This window comes from Eleginops maclovinus, chromosome 7 (genome assembly GCF_036324505.1).
Source record: "Eleginops maclovinus isolate JMC-PN-2008 ecotype Puerto Natales chromosome 7, JC_Emac_rtc_rv5, whole genome shotgun sequence".
Taxonomy (NCBI): Eukaryota; Metazoa; Chordata; class Actinopteri; order Perciformes; family Eleginopidae; genus Eleginops; species Eleginops maclovinus.
This window is the reverse complement of record NC_086355.1, coordinates 19,419,859-19,440,293: the sequence shown is the minus strand read 5'-3', so window position 1 is coordinate 19,440,293 and position 20,435 is coordinate 19,419,859. Positions and strand designations below refer to the sequence as shown.

Sequence of the window (20,435 nt, the reverse complement as noted above, 5' to 3'; positions counted from 1 at the left end):
CTTAAAAAACAAAACAAGTTTTATCATCAAAGGATTCTTATCTTTCTTTCTTTATATTATACTTGAAGATGTGTCCTGTGATTTAATGTTACCCTATTGGCTTTATGTTACTCTGTGACTCTTTGTTTCATTAAGCATGCTGTACTTCTGACACTTGAAAAGAGCTCAAGGAAACTGCCTCACTTTTAATTAACTACTGTAAGAAAGCTATGCGGTGGACCACAGGACTAATGATTCAATGTTAAATACACACTTGCTGACTCCGGGAGGTCTTCAATGTCATTTTCCCGATGGGTGTTTTAACGAAAACCGGAGTCAGAAAAAAAAGGGAATGAGAGGGCAGATGAACTGTGAATACAAGTAGCAGAGAGATAGAAGTTAAATCAAACTAAATGAAGTTCTTTATCGATGTAGTGAGGTGAACAAACTAAATTATAGCTTGACACATTCTTGTGACCCGTTTCCTAAGATCATGTATCATTTCGATGTTAACGGTTCTGGTTCCGATGTTGGTTCTGCTTACCGATTTCATTTCTTATCCGTTTTTAAATTCTGTTTTATGAGAAGAATTGAAGTCATATTTTTTCTTAGGGCGCCCAGTACTGGGAATTTGGGATTTAATTTTCACTCAGAATAGAATTTCTGTTCCTCACTCTACCCTTTTTGCTAATTTTGTTTAACAAAAAGAGTGAGGCTTAAAAGCAGTAGCTTTAAATAGAACATCTCGATAATTGGAAAATTCAGACTTACTTCTGTTGGGTTTGATTGTTAGCTATTGATATAAAACACCGACAAATGTTGTTGAAAGATATTATAAGAAATTGCAAGGGGCTTTGCCAAACCACTATGTTAAAAAGCATAAAAGCATAAAATACTGCCACCAAATGATTCCCATAATGTCCAAGATAGAATATGCTCTACCCTGTGGGGTTTTCTTGTAAACAGAGTATGTTTTATGCTTACCCTTGAGGTCTAACAAACAATGTATTTCCATTTGCAAAGCCTATTTGGGGAATGTTTAAATCATTCATTGGGAACATCTATATTTGCTAGCTTAAAGCCTTGATCTCTACTTTTGTTGGTGCATGCGAGTGTCTTTGAGTGTTGCGGCAACCGACTTTCAGTAACCAGGGTAGCTTTTTTATCAGGCAAATAAAAACGAAGAAAATCTGTATCAGCTCGTTTGTACCCCCGTTTTTAGAGATGTGGGTAAGGAGGAAAAGAGAGAAGTTTGTATTTTCTGACAATTTGTGAGTCTCCTTACACACCGGGGACACATCATTTTGAATAAAAGACATCAAAAAGTGCATGTTGCGTAATAGGGGAACTTTAAACGAAGGCTCGATGATCTGAGAAAAATTTGAAACTGCCATAATATTTCACTATCAATGATAGAATTCACCCTGAAACCCAACCCATGATCTTTTCTAGTGGAGCTTGGTCGATATAAACTTGAAGAAAATGTTTTGAAACCTGCAAATTGCACCCTAAAAGCTACATTGGAGCTGAAATGGAGGAGCTCGCCCCTTCTTGACAGTGTCTCTGGAGATTCGCCCCATTTGCTGTAAATTCTTTTGCCAGCCATAAACGCTTCGCTGCCAACAGGAAACAACACTTTAGAACTTCAGAACAAAACAAAAGTGTCTCTTGAATGGCACCAGTCCTTTGCCCTACCCCTTGATCCTGTTGATATTGAAATTGTACTTTTTTCTGTATAGTAAAATGAGACTGTATTATTGCAAATTCTTTGCCTCACTTCATCTTTCAGTTTTCATCAGGCACATGACACCGATTGAATCTGATGAAATACATATTCATTGACGCCCAATTTGCATTCAAGCCATATCCCCCGGAGTGACAGAACAATCAGTTAGAGAAATTTCCTCCATCATCTCTGTTTAAGCACATCATCACTTTACTAATCTCAGTCTAATCAATTCAAACAGGCTGTCTCTTGGCTATTGGTGCTCATGCGTATGTGTGCGAGTATAATTGTGTGTGTGTGGGGCCAGGGTATTCCTGGCACAAAGCAGTAGCAGATGTGAGAGGTAATTTGGAGCCCTGAGAGACACAATCTGATGTGTTACAAAGCATTATGGGTAAATTTGCAGGATTGAACTTGAGTGGACTTCAATGACACAATGTTCTCTTCTGTCCTGACACACTCATATTTTGTTGCGGTTACCTTCTGGGTCACAGTTTTTCAGTCAAACTGAGGCAACATTCAGTCATTGTTTTTTTCGCAGTTGATGCACACCCACTCATTAACTTACACTCCGAATAGTGAATGAACACTGACAGAGAGGTTGCACTGAGCATGCGCACTGTACACTGCGTGGGACTCGTCGCAAGGCTGGCACTGGTGTGGGGAAATGCTCGAGGCCATGTTTATATAACTATGTTCCCAACTCGGGAATGGGTCACACTCACAATGTAATTATGACACAACAGAAAAAAGAGACGGAGAGTGGAAGCACAAAAACAAAGCATGGTTAAAATGCTGACCAGCTGAACAAGGTATGATTTGGAGCATAAATGTCCTGAGGCCAGAAATGTGGACTTTCAATATCATTACACACAAAGAGTGGTTGTAATTACAACAGGGTGAAAGGGAGCAGTGTTGAGATGACATAATGGGACATGTTAAAAACTTGGACAGTGGCAGGAGCAAGCAAACAAAAATTGACTGCTGGCAGCAGCATTTTTGACATGAATAGACAATGAGGTCATTGGCCACCAACACTGTTTCTTGTTGTTGTGCTCAACCATGGCCTTTGATGACACGGATCCACAGCCTTACTATTGCCTAATAATACCAAAGGAAAAAATGTTTTCCCTTCTGATTGTTTGTAAGCATGGTTTTCCGGAAAATCTTGATTTTGTTGGGTTTTGGCTTAAGCATCGGTCAAAGAAGACCTATAAAATATTGGAGCCAATCTGAATCACAGTGCATTTTTTCCAAAAATGTCTCCCAATGGCACTTCCAAAGGTGTCTCAATGTGTGTTAATATTAGTCTCCCTGAGCAGGTAGCACCTTGTGTGAATGGGTGTGAATGGGTTGATTCTAACGTAATAGAGCTTTGAGGGGTCGCCAAGACTGGAAAGACCTCAATATAAATACAGTCCATTTACCATTTTATATTTACCTTGATCCAGTGTTTCCTATCATTCTACGTAGTCCGGTCAATGTTTTACAATGAATCATAGATATTTTACACTTTTCAATAGGTGGGTAAGGCTCTAACCAGGGGATTCAACTCGGCAGGTCACAGTTTGCAGCTGCTGATGGGTTGCTCAGTGGGGTGCTTTTCATTCCATGTGCCATGACTTCTCTTTTTTCCAGGCCCTAATAATGATGTGCCCTCTCTTCCTGCGGGAAGAAATGGGGCCCCATGCTCCTGGCTCAACCTTCCACCATGGCAGACTGTCCTCTGTTGGAGGGGTCCGTAACGATGCCGGCAACCCACCGGACCCGTCTTGAAACAAGGAAGCCATGTAGCGTACCATGCTTGGTTGTTTTGACTTCTTTTCCGTGTCATCAGCATTCATATTAACGCAATTGTGCTCTCCGTTCAACTTTAGTGGAGCCTACGAAATGTAGGCGGAGTTATCCTGGATTTTTTTGACGATGCAACAGATTGCAGAAGTAAATTGTCTGTGTGTTATCCAATATCCTGCAGCCTTACTTCTAGTTGGCATACTTGAGACAACATGTTTTCAATGTTTCTTGATTCATACCTCTTTCTCCCAAAGAGACACGAAGGTATTGATGTTCACTCCAAATAACATGGAACAATGCACAGACAAAAAATACACCAGCACTGGCCTGGGGGAGGTACAAAAAATAGGGGCACGTGGGAGAGAGAAGATGCAGACGTTTCCCCCGTGTTTTCAGACAGAGCGGAGAGATTACTCCCTCCACTGAAAACAAACTCGGGCGAAGTTTGTCAGGAGAAACTTTCTAGTTGGGGGGATTGCAAGATCATCTCCGTGGATGAAGCATTATGATTGTGTTAACGTCAACATTTAACCAACGGTACATAAGGTGATCTGACTGCTTTGAAGTGAACTTAAACATGCCAGTCAATTCATGCATGCACCATTCAAGCCATTTGTCATTCCATCACATAAATGTTTCATATATTGACCGAGCAGTCACCAGTAGCATTCAACTACATCACGACATGTAGTGCAGTATTACAGTACATATGTTTTTAAATAAGGTTGTTAATGTTTTCCTGTATCAGGGCCATTTTGAATGGAGCTGTAACACCTATATGGAGCCTGACTCACCTTGATCCTATGCTTACTGTAACCCGCTCCGCTCTGGGCAAAAAATGGTTTGTCAAAGTTTCCCCATAGTGCTCTGTTAAAAGCGCCTTTCCCTAATGCGCAGCGCTGCAAGTGTGGAGCGACATGAACAAATAAACCGCAGGAGGCACTTTCAATTAAGGATAACCGCAGCCAGCAAAGTGAGCAGAGAAACAAAATAGTTTTTCTACTGCATTTGGCTCCTTTTCAGTGATTCTCAGTGCGTCTTGAGTGCTACTTATGCACTTTAGACGCTCTGTCCAAACCTTCATGTAAGGGCACCTCTAAATGACACTCCTCTCCCCATAGACACGGAACAAAACCATAACAGTGTGGCTGACTTTCTTGATTTAGAGCTGTATTATATAGTTTGCCTGTACCGAATAAATAATAAGCAACTTCATCCAGAAGATTGTTTTATCCGTGTCCCTGTGATTTCAATTCAAAGCAAACTTGATGTTGGTCACACACCTTCTGTTCATCATGACAACAAACTGCAACTCCACGCGTATACATTATCTGTTTACAGCTTTCGCTCTGCTGTAAATAGAAGACCCGAGCGAGCAGAGCGGCCCACAACAAATCGCCTCCTGCCAACATACACCAAGCTGATAATGAGTGACTCATCAGTGCTAATTTGCGCTGCTAATTTTATCAGCAAACTTCACAGGCTTGAAGAAACCTCGCCGTGGTAGAAATGAGTGAACAGCATGAGGCTTAACACCATCATGGTCACACTGTTGAAGAACTGCTGTGTTGTATGTCTACGCCCAAAGCTGTCCAAACCCTACTGATTGTTGTAACTTAGATCATAGTGTGTGTAGATGGTAGAAGTGCACTATTGGCAAAATGACTTTTTGCTTTCATTTTGACTTTTATTACAATCTCATTATGATTTTTGATATTAGAGGATACAAGCATTATTAAAACATACTCACATTATCATTGGAAAATATATCTAAATGACCATGGTGTGTTTTAAAGACGCCCATTTGTGATTCCTTTTCTGTAATATTGTAATAATATGCATACGATACGCACTGGTCCATTTTGCATTTTTGATAACATTTTGATTAATTGTGCAACCCAAGTAAATAGGACGCTTTACCTCAATACGCTTATTATCAAAAAAAATAACAACACTCTTATCACCACTGAGATCCGCAACTCTTTCTGCTACCCACAAATCCGAAAATAATGAACTTTGTGATTCAACTTGAAATATTGGCGACCGTCCTGTCCAGGCAGTATGACTCTGGCTATGGCTACAGTGCCAGCCAACCAGCTGGAGCCTTAGGAAATATGTGTGTACATGTGTGGGGCAGCATGTCGATTTGGCATAGCTGTTCCTCTTATTTCAGTTCTTACAAAACATTTGATTCCAAGAAATGTGATAGCAGTCTCGAATACATAGTCATGTTGGAAGTGCAGGACTACACGTGACCAATGGTATTCACTGAATTGATTTGATAAAATACACACAGAACCCTCATTATAAACAATGGTTTTGTTCTGAGACTGCAGATAGAGACTTGTAGAACTTTTGTATTTTTCTTAGTGAAAAAGCTGCATTTTACACTATATCCCTTTGTACTGTACATTTTCAGGGTACGTTTCTTAATTGTTCTGAAATGTATATAAAACTAAATTACTTTAATGTGTTTGTATAATTGTGTCTACCAGCAGTAGCAATACCACAGTGTGAGAGATATAGGGCAAAAGCAAAAGGCAGTGGGGGAAGGTGAATCATGTAGTTTCTGGGACTGTGTTTTTAATATCACCTATGGAGAGCAATCTGCTATGGTGTCAGGCTGGGGTTATCTGGAGCCTGCCAATTGAATGTAATGTGGCTATATCTGTTATCATTTCTTACATACACTGACTGGCCAAAAAAAAGGTCACAAACTCTAATATTCGTTGGACCGCCATCAGCTTTGATTACGGCGAGCATTCGCTGTGGCATCGTTTCCACAAGCCTCTGCAACGTCACAACATTTATTTCTGTCTTGCATTCATTTTTCACCAAGATCTTGTTTTGATGACGGGAGATTCGGACCACTGTGCAAAGTCTTCTCCAGCCCATTCCAAAGATTCTCAATCGGGTTCAGGTCTGGCCTCTGTGGTGGCCAATCCATGTGTGAAAATGATGTCTCATGCTCCCTGAACCACCCTTTCATAATTTGAGCCCGATGGATCCTGGCATTGTCCTCTTGGAACATGCCCGTGCAATCAGGGAAGAAAAAATACATTGATGGAATAACCTGGTCATTCAGTATATTCAGGTAGTCAGCTGACCTTATTCTTTGGGCACATAACGTTGCTGAACCTAGACCAGACCAACTGCAGTAACCCCAGATCATAGCACTGCCCCCACAGGCTTGTGACCTGTTTTGTAGCCGGGCAGTGTATATTTTAAAACCTAAAACCACCACCTAAAACGTGAAGTCAAAAACAAATGCTAGACATCTGTTCATGCATGTAGTATTTGAAAGAAGAGGTTAGACAATCTTCATCCTACAGATAAAACACAATGTTAAATGCAATAAAATACCTCCTTCAGAAGCAGCTAGAGTTCTCGGTCTTGGTCTGCTACAACCAGTAGCTTATGTGGCTAAGGTTAGCACACTTAAGATATCATTTAATGTGCTAGTGACATTTCTGAAGTAATTTTGTGCCTTTATGATTTTTCTTTCCTTCTGTTACTGTTACACAACATTTTACCGTTTTTCAACACGCTGTTATTCTTATAAGCAAATTATCCATCCTTAGGCTAGCACAAATATAGCTAAAGCTAATTCCATGAAGACGATTACGGCATTAGTTTAGACATTAGACGAAATATTCTGCATCCAAATATAAAATGTAAAATGAGCAATAAGAAAGTAGATAGCTATACCTCAATGAGTTTTTTTCACTTTATAAAACTTCTTTGTTTTTCAAGATCAAAGTTATGTCGAATGGGAAATGGAACATTTTATAATGTTTTTATATTGAAAGTGCACAGAACTGTGTTTTTTACTTTGACCAGTACAATTACACAAACGAAAAGTGTATACTATTACAACAAATAATCAAGTTGTGGTATTGATGAACGACATAATATGTAACATTGCATTAAAAAAATTAAGCTATAGCATAAAGATCATATTGGTCATGTTATATTCAAGACTGTTTTCAAAATAGTACATAAAAAGAGATAGCTCATGTGGGCCCACGGGAAAAAAAGTTGAGATAAGGTTGGGTTTAAAACTACGTCACCTTCCCTGGTCATTCTCCTCCTCCGCTATCGTCTGCTTGGCCTCACTCATTAAAGAAGTTTCACTGCTTGGAAGTAAGGGTTGCTTAGATTTCTGAAAACCTGGAGTGCACACAAGCAGCTCATGCATGCACAATGTTTGAAATACACTCCATCTCTATTAATATTTGAAATCCTGCAGTCCAAACTCTGTTATTGCTCCCTCTTTTCCCCCTTTCCTCTCCTGCTCTGAGAACAGTTCTGTACTATCCATCTTGTTCGTATCCACTGCTCCCTCAGTGAGGTGGGGGGTGCTCAGTGATTCATTTTGGTGTAAAGTGGAAATCTCAGAATGTTATTATCCATGACTGCAGAATTGCTCAAGCCCAATTAGGGCAGAATTTTATATTCCAGGGGTTGGTGGGTGGTGAAATGTGTTGCTCTGTACTGTAACTGCATGACTAGGGTTAGGCTGTAATAAGGTACATCGCGGGGGATTTGAATTTGTATTACCATCACAATCTCTGCATATTAGAGATGGATAACAATTATGCAAACAAGTTGGTCACCAGGGAGAATGCAACTGTTGCCATTTGGCAGCGAAATGGGGTTGTAGCTAATGACCGGCGACAGCCAGCAAATCTAGATTACACTGCGTTTGCATGCAGACGGAGAAATGGAAACACTTTCCTATTCCCATCTAAGAATCAATCATACACAAACTGCTGTGAAGATGATCATGGTGGCAAATTCATCAGACCTCCAACAATAACGCCGACATTTGGGGAAGGGTTAAATATTAAAGGAAGAGTGTGGGGTGTGAAATCGCAGTTAATGTCACTCATGTTTAACCAAGCATGTAAAACCCTGTCTCTTCAATGTAATACATACAAACTCCAAATAGTAAAAGCTCTCCACACTAAACTATTTTGTATGACTAATTAGCAAAGAGAATATATGATGGGTTTGCAGTGCACTATTCTTACTGTACTTTGTTTTTATTATTATTGCTTCTATTGGAGGACAAAATCCCTACCGTTTTTGCGTGTTGACACAAGCATTTACCTGCTACACTGTAGTTCCACACATCCTTTCCGCAATAATAAATGTTGTTTTTCATCTTCTTAAAAACAAAGCAACAATCACAAGTATCATGTCCAAGTGGTAACTTTGCCCTTCATTCATTTCCAGCTAACTGGAGCAAAAAAAAAATCCATTTTGAAAATCACGATGAGTACTGCTGATGTTAATGGGTGATGATTGATTTGGTAGGTAGGCACCAGAGGTTAATGAGATTGACATGGAAGTTATTGCACATTGATGAAAACTTAAGTCAAAGTATCAATGTGAGTTACATTAGCCTGTGTAACATTTGAATACTGTTAATGAAATACAATTATTTCAGCTCTTTCACTCTGCGTAGGCCACTCAACTTCTTCTGATGTTCACACATCGACTCTCTAAGGATCTTAAGGATGATGAGTTGAGTATTATTATTTTCTAGGCCTGAGCCAACTCCACTTTGAAAGCAATTAATCTACTTCTGCTTTTAAACACTATCATTTACATACCAAAGAGTTGTACACGCACAATTCAACAAATGCATTCTATCTTTGTCTACCGCGCCACACTTTCGCTATACCCAGAGTGCTAATTATAGCGTTCCCATTAATCAGCGACAGCTGTAATTATACTAATTCCAGTGTGTAATCTGATCAAGGTGAGGGAGATCAAATCACAGCCTTTCTCTCCTGCAAGGTTTTATAGGGGATTCAGTAATGGTGGCAACCGTGGTGAGGTTGTAAGGAAAATTGGTTCAGACCAAAACAATCTGATTTGACACGGTATGGTGGCTGATTAGTGGGGCAAAGTATGAGGATGTGTGTAAGTAGCTATCGTGGTTGTCTGCAGGCCATTGTGTCTGCTAAATTGCTTTTATTAATATTACAATGCTTATATTCTTAGAATTTAACACAGCCTCAAGGAATGGATTGCTTTCCAAAATACCAGCGTGGCTTGTGACTACAGTCAAAACTACGTAGTCATCTTCCAATATCTGGCTGGGCTTCATCGAAACCCGACTTTGTATTTGCTTCAACAAGCAGTAGGTCCCAGTGTTGAATAAAAAAACAGTCTACATTGCAGGCATTGGCAGCATATTGCAGTTATATTTTATTCTTATCTTTCCGGATTGTCTATTCGGAGACCTAAGGAAATGTCAATTAACTTCATGTTTCTAACAATGCAAAGGTTGATGTCAAAGATAAAAAACACTGAATCCAAAGAAAGAATTTTCCTAAGTTTGTATTTTAGGTGACATGCAATGCACATTTTTGTCAGTTTCCTTCTTTGTTTTGGATTTGATTTATATTAAATTTGAGTAAGTGTCAAGTGGAGGAAAAGACTAGACACAAAGAACTAGAGTTGATGTCAATCTGACGGTGACAAACTGTCAGAAAAGGTTTGGATTATCTGTATGAAGGTAATAAGACATTTTTCATTCTGTTTGTTTATATTCCGTGAAAAGAGAGGGCACTTCTTGGGAATGAGTGTAATTAATGTTCTACTTGTGTCGGATCAGATCTGATCTGAGGTAGGCTCATCTGGAATAATGTTGCCAGGTCGGTGTTGATTGGCTTCAACATGTTCTGTTTGAAGTGGAAATGTGAATATACTGTATGTATGCATGTGTGGTATCATTGTCCTTTAATATATCTGATCCAGTACCTCTTTATACCTTAATGTTGTTTCTCACAAATTGAAATTACAGCTCGCAATCACAAGCAATTTGATCCACATGCTGGAACTTTATAGATAACCGAGTACAGATATTGACAGGCAGAGAGCATGCAAACACGAAGAACAGCCAAGATGCTGTTTGTCTATTAAAATGGTGAAAGTGACAGTCAGCTGTGGTTAAAACGTGGAAGCTGTTAGCTGACAGTTGTGTAAACCACTTATATAACCACAGATATATTTTTCATCACTATAAATACAGTGTAATATCTGTGGGGTAGATGCACCTACTTGGTCTGCTAAGTGCTATTTAAGCTTTACAACTGTAGTCCAATGCTCAAACTGTGTCCCGTTTCTTACAGATTCTGCATGCAGATATGTTTTTATAGAGGTTGCTCACATGAAAGTAATCATGGGAGTTCATAAATCAATTGCTTGCACTTTTGCTGAAAGTTGTAATTTAACTGCAGTTCTGGTTTTAGAAGAGACAATGGTAAAACACCCTCCAAACTCCTAATATAACCTTGTTCATGTTTAAAACAATGCAAGTAATAGTAGCTGTTTAAATATTGGCTTTGGTCTGGAAATCTAGTATCAATCAGGTCACATAATGAAAATGTCACAAATGTATACCCATACCTCTACTACCTACACAACATGTCAGCTCATAATGACACCTAGGGTCATCCTTTATCCCAAAGTACACAGGACTGTATTATAGCAGAGATATGTAAACACAACCCTGCCAACCCTGAAGTAATATGACATTCTCTCAGTGACCCAGATGCACAAAGTCCCATCTGTAGTTTGTACAGTGTAAAACAGATGTCACCCAGATACAAAACAGACTCACTCTGCTGGGTAGAATCTACATTATCAGTGATAGCAGCCCTCTCTGACGGCTTCGCCTAAGCAACTACATTGTTTTCACATCTGGTCACCGCTTCCACTTCCAGGTTCCAAAACAAATGTGGGCTTTGATACCGGATCCATCCATCCCCTGTCTGTTCCCAGGCATGGGTGGATGGAGACCAGTGTACGAGTGGCAGTTAGTAATGATAAAACAAAAGAGCTTAGAGAGAAAGTGAGAAACAGATCAACAGAGTGTGGGCGCCATGTGTGAAAGAACGCAGGTACTCTCCAGATGGATTCTTCACGTATAAATACATGATTATCAGTGTGATGCAGTGTTAAAGCACTCTGGCTACTGGATCATACAGAACATATGGTGTTTACGCATTTGAAGAGTGAAGCCAAACTACAGGAACATGATTCTATTAAAGCATAATATCTATATTAAGATCCTTTAGATTGCTGGTGTCGATTTTTAGATCATGACTGCGCTCGTCAAGAGAGACAAAAATCAGCAGATTGCCAAAAGCAAAGATTAGAGGGGGGTGTTTTAAAGGGGATGCCAATATGACAAGAGAGGATGGATGTAAGAAGGAATTTTAAAACAGAAGTTAAAATAAGGCATGTATACTTTCTACACACATCTGCCATTTTCACATTTAAACCCTGAATATTTTGTTTTCTTGGATTTCAAGCTGCAACAGCTCAACGTTTTAACACAGCTCCATCTTGGTTCTTAGCTTCCTGGGATTGCTCAGACTCTTTTGAACATTTTCAAGAGTTTACCAATTGCCTACGCCAGTTTAACAAATGGACACAACGCTTGCTTTCTGTTTCTGATTTGAGAACCTAAAAGCACGAACATCTGTTACATCTGTTCAATGGCAGAAGTGTTTTAGGGGGGGGGGGGGGGGCAAAAAGTTAATGCGTGAGGTGAAAGGGGCAGGTGCATGTCGATGTTATGTAACATGTTTTTTGGGGGGTTGGCTTTGAAACCTTTAGTGCATGATTAAACCAATTTGGGTCCAAAATATACTTCTTCTGAACTTGTTAATGAACGCAGAAGCAACTGAAGCAAGATCAACGTATTTCTAGATTCACTTGTTTTCCAAGTGACTTTGTCCATCACAAATAAATACATATGCTTCAAAATCATGAAAAAGACTCTGTATAGTTCTAAAACTCACTTGAGAAACATTCAATCCAGTGATGGTTGTCCATCAATGGGTTCATACTAACAGAGAAGGGTATTAGCTATATAAGCATACTTATACTGGTGCTGATTGGTCAAAATGTAAAAAAAATAGACTGTTGATATTTTCTGAAATGGGCCCATGGTGTCCATAATTGGAAACCATTAGTGTGGGACATTTAGTTGTAGGTAATGATTAATTGGAGTTTTTTAAAAAGGGATTCAGGGGGCAATATCATTAGTTACTTAAATGATTTCATTATTTTAATCATGTTGGGTGGCTAAAGCTTAATAAAGGCTTCATTATGATAATCAAAAGCAATTTGATGAGGAATAGTAAAGGTCCTTTACTATTGTAGGTCAGTCCAGGAAGGTTGCTATCAAATTTCCCTAAAAACCTCTATACAACAGTCTAGAGGGGTTGTTTAGGCATTAAATGCCGAAGGTAAGGATTGCTCTGCTGCAGCATTTTATAAAAGGCCTCAGCTTGAAATGCTTGATCCAAAGTAAGAGACGGAAGAATTTCAGGAATGCCCCTAGTTGCTACGGATTTAGCATAGACCTTAGTATTTAGGTTAATAATACGTGTAGCGACACATATGGTTAATACAGACTGTGTTTGTGTCGATGTGCAGACAGAAATACTTTAAATACACTACTATCTTCTTGGTTTTTTCAGCGACATACAGTGGCAAACAAGCCATTCACTCAGGTTTTTGTGACACTCCAACGCACAATCCTGAATTATAGATCCCAACTGTGGGACCAAAGGTCAGCCTTCCAGCAGTTCCCATTTCATTTTTCAACTGCTTAGATGCACAAAAAAAACTGTGTGCTCATGACACCGATGAAATATTGCTGGCCTAGTTCCTGCTGGTATAAAGATTAAATCATCGAGGCAGCCTCCTTTGAAGCAGCAACAAGAGAAAAAAAAAAGATGAAATAAGGTGTGTTATTATTGCACACGGCTCTCATCTTCCATCAGTCAGAGAGGACCTGACACTGTATCAACTGATGTATCGTAGACATCAATGCAACCCGCAACAATAGGGCCAAGCAAAGTGTGCTTAGGGGTGTGCACATTTCCAAAAGCGGTTTTACAGTGGATTTTTAAAGAGGATGGTTTAAATTTCCTGCAGAGACTGGCTTTTTTTCTTTGTTTCTTATCAAAAACTTCCCATGACTGTCCAGGTTTTCATAGTGGCCAAATTATTTTTAATGGAAAATGTGAAAAAAATTAGCCTTTTCTTAATAGAATATAAAGCAAGAGTGCAGTCTCAAGCTTGCCAAATGCCTCACTCTACTACATAACATAGCACACTTAAGCTGGGTGAGTGTTGCCAACGCTACAGTAAATATTCATTACAATAATGGACGTAAGGTTGACGCAGGAGGCCATGTGTTGCTATCAAACCACAAGAGCTACACTAAACAAACGACTTCCATAAATATGCACCCAGAGAAAAAACCATCAGCTCAAAATGTAGCATAAAAAGCTCTAGTGCAAGTGCAAAAATGTTTGTAATGTGAGTTTGGGGCCGATACAGAAGCTAACGGCGGTCATGCATGCTGTCTGTGGTTTAAGGGTGTCTGGAAGATGAGGGAGCCAGCACGTTGAAGAGACAGGCATTGCTGACAACACTGCTTTATGCTTTTTTATATTTTTTCTCCACCTTGACCCTGCGAGAGAAAGGCCTAACAATGACGGCGTGGAGTCGTCACCTGAGCGCCACTAGGCACAGACCCCGTGTAGAAACCCGTGGTGAACCGAATCATCTCCAGGCGGGATTCCTTTTCTTCTCTACAGTTCCTACCCCAAAGCGCCCAGCAGGAAAATGGAAACTGTTAAAGAGGAGTGCAATAAGGGCGATAAATGTCTCTTCTTGTCAATAACGCCAGCATTGTCTGAGTTGTCCCAAGCTCTCTATGAACAATAACTGCTCTTTGCTTTCGTAAAATGTTTGAGGAAAAATAGAAATGTGAGATCTTAAGTGATACTCGGGGGGTTGAGTGGGGCAGTTCTGTAATAGTCAACGTTTACGTAGAAGCAGAACTAAGATATACTTCGATATTATATTGATGTCGTAAGAGTGGATATTGTCTTGGATTTTGAATATCGTTATATCATGAGAACTGTTGGTTTTCCTGTTTTTTAAAGGCTGCATTACAGCAAAGTGGTGTGATTTTCATTTGATATCTACATTTCCTACATTAGTATATATCCGCTTTACTATTTAAAAAATCCCATGTAAGCTTTTTTATTATGAGACCAATAATCAACAAAATGTTCGTAATTTATCGATAGAGATATTTGTAAAAAAGAAAATCTGGATATTCAATACTCCATATTGCTATATGTAGAAGAGGCAAATATATATATATATATATATATATAAGTATAGTAACCCTAACTCAAGCTCCAAGTAACTGGACCTTACACTTCCTATAATGCAACTCCATATCTTACATAGCTAGACTAGACCCCTATCAGAAAACAACAACGTCTTTCAAACTTTAAAAAAACATCAACGAAAGCTATAATGGTTTAATCTCAAGCCCAAACTGAGTTCTACCGGATGATGTCACTACAACATTCATGACTTAAGAAAGCTCCTCTAGAGCCACAGAGGACATTATACAATCATTTCACAGTCCAAGCAGTACTTATTCATCAGAATGATTCACCACAAAATGCAAGGACAAAGGGACATACTGTATGCACCATACATAAATGAATTTCTAAGCCCTTAATTAATCATCCTCACATGGCAGAGCAAGGCATTGAAATTCAATCGGACGTGGATAACCGAAGAGACAGGCAAAGAGCGGCGGAAAAAGACAGAGGAAAGAGATCCCCTGATATTTGCGCCAATTTAAAAATAGCTACACAGGAACAGAGATATGAATTGTCCTCAGCCAAACAAAAATAACTGCAAATATCCACTTCTATGTAAAGGTGAATACCCAGGGCGGTGCAAGTTGGCATCAGGTGCTTGTATGCTTTTCACCACTGTTTATGAACTCAGTCTCGTACTGAATTTGAACCCTCTTCATTTCTGAGTGGTTTGTAACTTCACTCCTCATTTGGCTCATCTGTCACTGGAGTAAGTCAAGGGTTGAAAGAGTCATGTAGTCAGTACACTGCAGATCTGGAACAATACGGTTCTGTGTTTTACATACAAGATACCAAATGGCTCTCAGTTGACTGGATTCGGTTATCAGGGTGGAACACCAGGGAAGGGTTGTCTTGCTGTCAAGTGTGGACGGTATATCTGCAGCAATGTCCCTTCTAACAGACTCCCACAAATATGTTGTAGGGCTGCAAAGGGTTGGAAAATTCCAGACAGATTTCCAAGGGCGAGTTAAGGTCAATTTTAATATGAAAATCGTAGCTTTTTAATAGTGAACGGGGGGAAAGGGATATACTAAAGGTCTGAAGGCATGTTTTGGTTAAAAGTATGCCTTATCATTCAAATTGTTAATGCATTCAGCAGCTTACTTTTCCATTACACATATTGATGACTAGCAAAATGTGTAATTAGAATTCAGTACAATAGCCCACCTCTGCATGCACACTGCAGTCTCCCATTACTACCAGTTCAAATGATTTGATTGATTTGACAATTTAATAGAACACATTTGACCTATTACATGGTAAAATGTCTATCAAATGTTCATATTTGTATATGATTTGGATAAGACAGCCAGGACAGATAACCCTTATATCTTGGTTGGATCCCTGTTTTTATCCATCTTGCATATTCCCAGAATTGTGTCCATCTTGTGATTTGTCTGCAATATTGGTCTTCTAGGAACACCACCCACCCTGCTGCACCTGCTCTTAACATTGTGTATGAGTGGCAACTCAATGCCTGACAGTTCTGAACTCACCGTTCCACTGAGCAGTCAAGGGGGAAGCTGTTGTATCTGCCAATCCTTTGCAATCCACAAATGAAACACACCACTCCTGCAAGAAAAAAGGAGATACTTAATATAAGTATTTTTGACTAGTTCAAACAAGCTTTTTAAAATAAACTTCACTTCACATAAAGATACATTCACGAATGGGAGTTTGATTTAGAGTGATTCTGAAAAAACAGATAGAACTGTGACATTTTAGAAATGTAATAAACTCTAACACTTAGATAAATGTTGTTGAATTCTCAAAATGGATTGAATTTATACAATTTGCGTTTTTCTTATTATTATTTTCCTGGTGTCGAAAGATGCCTGTATCTTTAAACACAGAATTAAGGATATTAAAAACACAAAACATGGAATTCGGGGCAAAAATTAAATGTATTTAATAAGGCGTCTCCATCTTTGTTTTGACCTATTTCCTAACAACCCTGCTGGTCTCAGAAAGACAACTCAGAGGAACTGGAAAAAGCTTTAAGCTTTAAATGTTATTTTCATTATTAATAGTACTTTGATTTCTTAAATAGAGCTGGCATATTACTTTTTTGAAGAGATTGGGCACATTCAACCAGAAGCAGCGATGAAAAGAATCAAGGCCAAGAGTTTCTGCAGGCAGTCGGTAGGACGTCACCACTACAGAAGAAGAAACCGCAGGCCAACACCCTCCTGACCCCGCCCCGAGCAACTTGACTCAAAGCAGCCTCAAACACATCAATACCACCACAAAAAACTGCACTTAAAACAGAGTGGCAGTAAACAACCAACACATCCAAAGGGGTGTGGGGAAAAGGAGCACACGCAGCCCCAGTGTCCAATCACATTAGTGATTGTGATTCCACTGGAACAGAAGCACGGATGGAGAAAGGAAGAAGGAAAAAAAAGGGACTTGAGAAGGTTTAGTATGGATTGAACCATAGTAGAAGGCTTTCCAGATTAATCTAAATCAATTTACTTGTTTAACACTGCCCAAGCAAACAGACAACAATTACCATTCAATAGTGGCAAACGGAAAAGGCAACAAACACAATGTCAGGCGTCGGAATAGTTGCAACAGTAGCACATTTAATGCTGACACGTTGTCATTACATGAGCAATGGAGGACCAGTATTATTATGTAGAGTGGTGCAGTGCTCAACTTCAATGGCTTCCTCTGTAAAAAGAAATGGGATTTTTGCATTGGATTTTGGAATATTCCAGAGATAAGATTTGTTTAACAAAACAAGAATCAGAATCTTTCCAGGCCTTCATTTATAAAATTGAAGGCCTTGGAAAGATTCTGTATCCCAACCTTTTGTTCAGCATTAACAATTTAACAAAAGTTTTGTATTAAAATTAAAAAATTATTTGGCTTTTTGGACTACTGGGCCCTTGGACTTTGACAATTAGGAAGGACATGTTTTCACTTTTTGCTGACATTTTATAGACTGTACCTTACCCATGAGTCTCAGCTTTTTTTGTTAAAGGTTTTTATAAATGGATAGCATTGGAAAGATACTATTTTTCAGCATAAAGCGGCTAAGGTTTGGTGTGAAAAAGTTAAGTAGTCCCCTTTAGACACTTTTTAGCAACCTGCCATTTTTAAGAAATGGCTTCTTCCATTCACAATTGGGATTTGTATACTTGTATTTTATGTTGATAACAAAATTGAAAAACTTGTTAGGTTGTGTTAACCATAGACCTTATTTCACGAATCAAACCAATAGCTTACTCAAAAAACACTGACAGGAAAAGCTCTGAACCTCTCTGTTTTAAAAATCAAATTGCATCAAACAGATAAGAAATTATTTAAGGTCATTACATAAACTCTAGAGCAGGTTCTTGCTAAAAACAGTTGGCATGTCCATTGAAAGAAAAAAAAAAGGCTAGCGGGTGAGTGCTGCAGACCATATGGTATCTGCTTGGGCATATGGGCAACTGTAAAAAAGACACCCTCCCTCTACCGCATACTCCAATTTTCGTGTGTGTGTGTGTGTGTGTGTGTGTGTGTGTGTGTGTGTGTGTGTGTGTGTGTGTGTGTGTGTGTGTGTGTGTGTGTGTGTGTGTGTGTGTGTGTGTGTGTGTGTGTTTGTCTCCATCATCTGTATTCAAGACATCCACCAAGGTGCCGTACACCTCTCTGAGCAGCTTCAAAATTATTTTGCACTGGGGTCACCTTCCAAAAGTTTGCCTACATTTACATATTTTGCCATGCAATGTGTGCATGTGCATGTCAATAAGCATACATGGTTTTAATGTGAAACAGGGACCAAAAGCATATTAGCATTACATCTTCGAGCAAACATTGCACACTGCGAAGGCTGGTGGGTTAATATTCAAATTTCATGAATAAACACCACCCCTGCAGAAAGCTTCATGTTATGCCTACGATAAGGTAATTATTCATGCAGTAATGGCAGAACACACTGTTTTTCATTTTGCTCAAATATGAAACTGTCATGTTTTTCTCTAATTTGTAGAGATTTATTTATTTATTTGGGTTTCAGACTGACAAAACAAAGAATTCGAAAAACTGGGACATACATTTTCACTAGTTTTAGGAGATTTAACAGACCAAGACTCTACCTTACCCACAAGCTTTGATGTAATATACAAAAAAGGGTTTTATAAATGGACAGCCTTGGAAACACACTGTGTGTACCAAAATACAAATGTGTAAGGATTGTCCTTGACAGCCTCTCGTTAATAAAACGTATATTATTAGATATAAATAAAATGAAAATAATTATTGTTTACATAAACATTTTTCCATTTACTTAACCCACACAGCATGTAGCACATTTCAAATTCTTTTTTTAAATAATAATGTTCCTGTTTACAGTAGAGGATTAGGGCAACGTGACAGTTGTATTGACATCTGAGTAATAGTGTTATTTTTTTAGTTCTGACTTTATTCTCAGAATACTGACTTTTTTTTTATCAGCAAAAAAATTTAAATCAAAACTTCACGTGTGGCCCTAATCCTCTTCCGTACCAGTGCTATGCCTCCATGTGAGCTAAATGCGGCAATGCTATGAACCCCAAAAAAAAACAAAGTTCGCAATGTCTCTGGGTATTGCATGTGCATGTGTTTGTTTGTTCTTATTATTAGAATGTGAGATTTGTTACATAAGTCAGCTGTGAGTTGCCATGACTCACCTTGGGTTTTTATCCTCCCTCATGCCCTGTGACCAAGTAATGCAAGAGAAGAAGAGAGCAGGCTACGCTAACTATTGTGCAGCCTATCCTCCAAGGGTATTACAGTTTATTTAGTAGTGAATGCATCAATTGGAGTTTTAAGAACATTTAGCCGCAACATTTGCTCTGGGGATTCTCCCTTGCCTTATCCACTGAGTATCAAGAACAAATCCAAGATGCTAGTGGTGACAACAGATGCCGCTTCCTCTTAAACTTAGCAGCATCTGCATTGAAAACAGCCCTGTAACAAGGTGAAATGTCATTACAACCCTGAACAATTTAGCTAAGACAGAGGGGAATGGCTTGCATCCCCCAGTAATGACCCTTGCTTGCGAAGCGTCTGCATTAGGGGTTCATCCAGACAGTCATTCTTACTGTGTTGCTCGGTCTGTTACAAAACCCTTAGCAGCTGCGGGTTTTACATGTCCAGAATCAGTGCTTTTTGGCCCAACTCGGCATTCTCACTAACTACCGCTTCACTTCCACACGAGCAGCCAAACGTGACAGATGTCAATCATGATACATTAAAGACCGGTTAGCACTTTAATGTTAATGAATCAGGGAACGGAAAACGCTTTGGTTGCAGTTTCTTAAATGAGTTTTGCACGTCATGCTGCTTCGGAATTTGTGCAACATGAAGACAAAATGTATTTTTTGGAGTGCGGGCTGCTGTTAATGAAGCCTGCCATAAGCTAATCTGACCTCTTTCCTCTGTGCAATTAACTCCGTTTTCCAGAGAGTGTAAAGAGGTCACTTGCATTTTTGCTTTTAAATTTACCAGGGGCAGAAACCCCGAAACAGTATTTAATGATCTGTGTTTGCAGTTCTTGGGTAGAAGGAAAGATGTTGTGCGGCCAGTTACCGAACAAAACTGAAATATCTATGGGTTCATTACACGTCCTCAGACTATGGTTAAGCTTGAGAGAAAAACACAACAATATTATTTTACTGAGACCGCATAAGTTTCATATTTAGAGAAAAGTTTGAAGACTGACCTGATAAAAATGCAGTCAACGC

General features: G+C 39.1%; 1 protein-coding gene across 3 annotated transcripts in view; it reads right to left on the bottom strand.

Annotated features, from left to right (window-relative positions):
• The window catches only part of adarb1b (adenosine deaminase RNA specific B1b), a 125,524-nt gene that overhangs the window by 63,435 nt on the left and 41,654 nt on the right, over positions 1 to 20,435 (bottom strand). For all 3 annotated transcript variants that reach the window (XM_063888199.1, XM_063888196.1, XM_063888197.1), the window contains exon 2: positions 16,218 to 16,293. The gene's annotated coding sequence lies outside the window, so the exon portion shown is untranslated. The remainder of the gene's footprint in view (positions 1 to 16,217; positions 16,294 to 20,435) is intronic.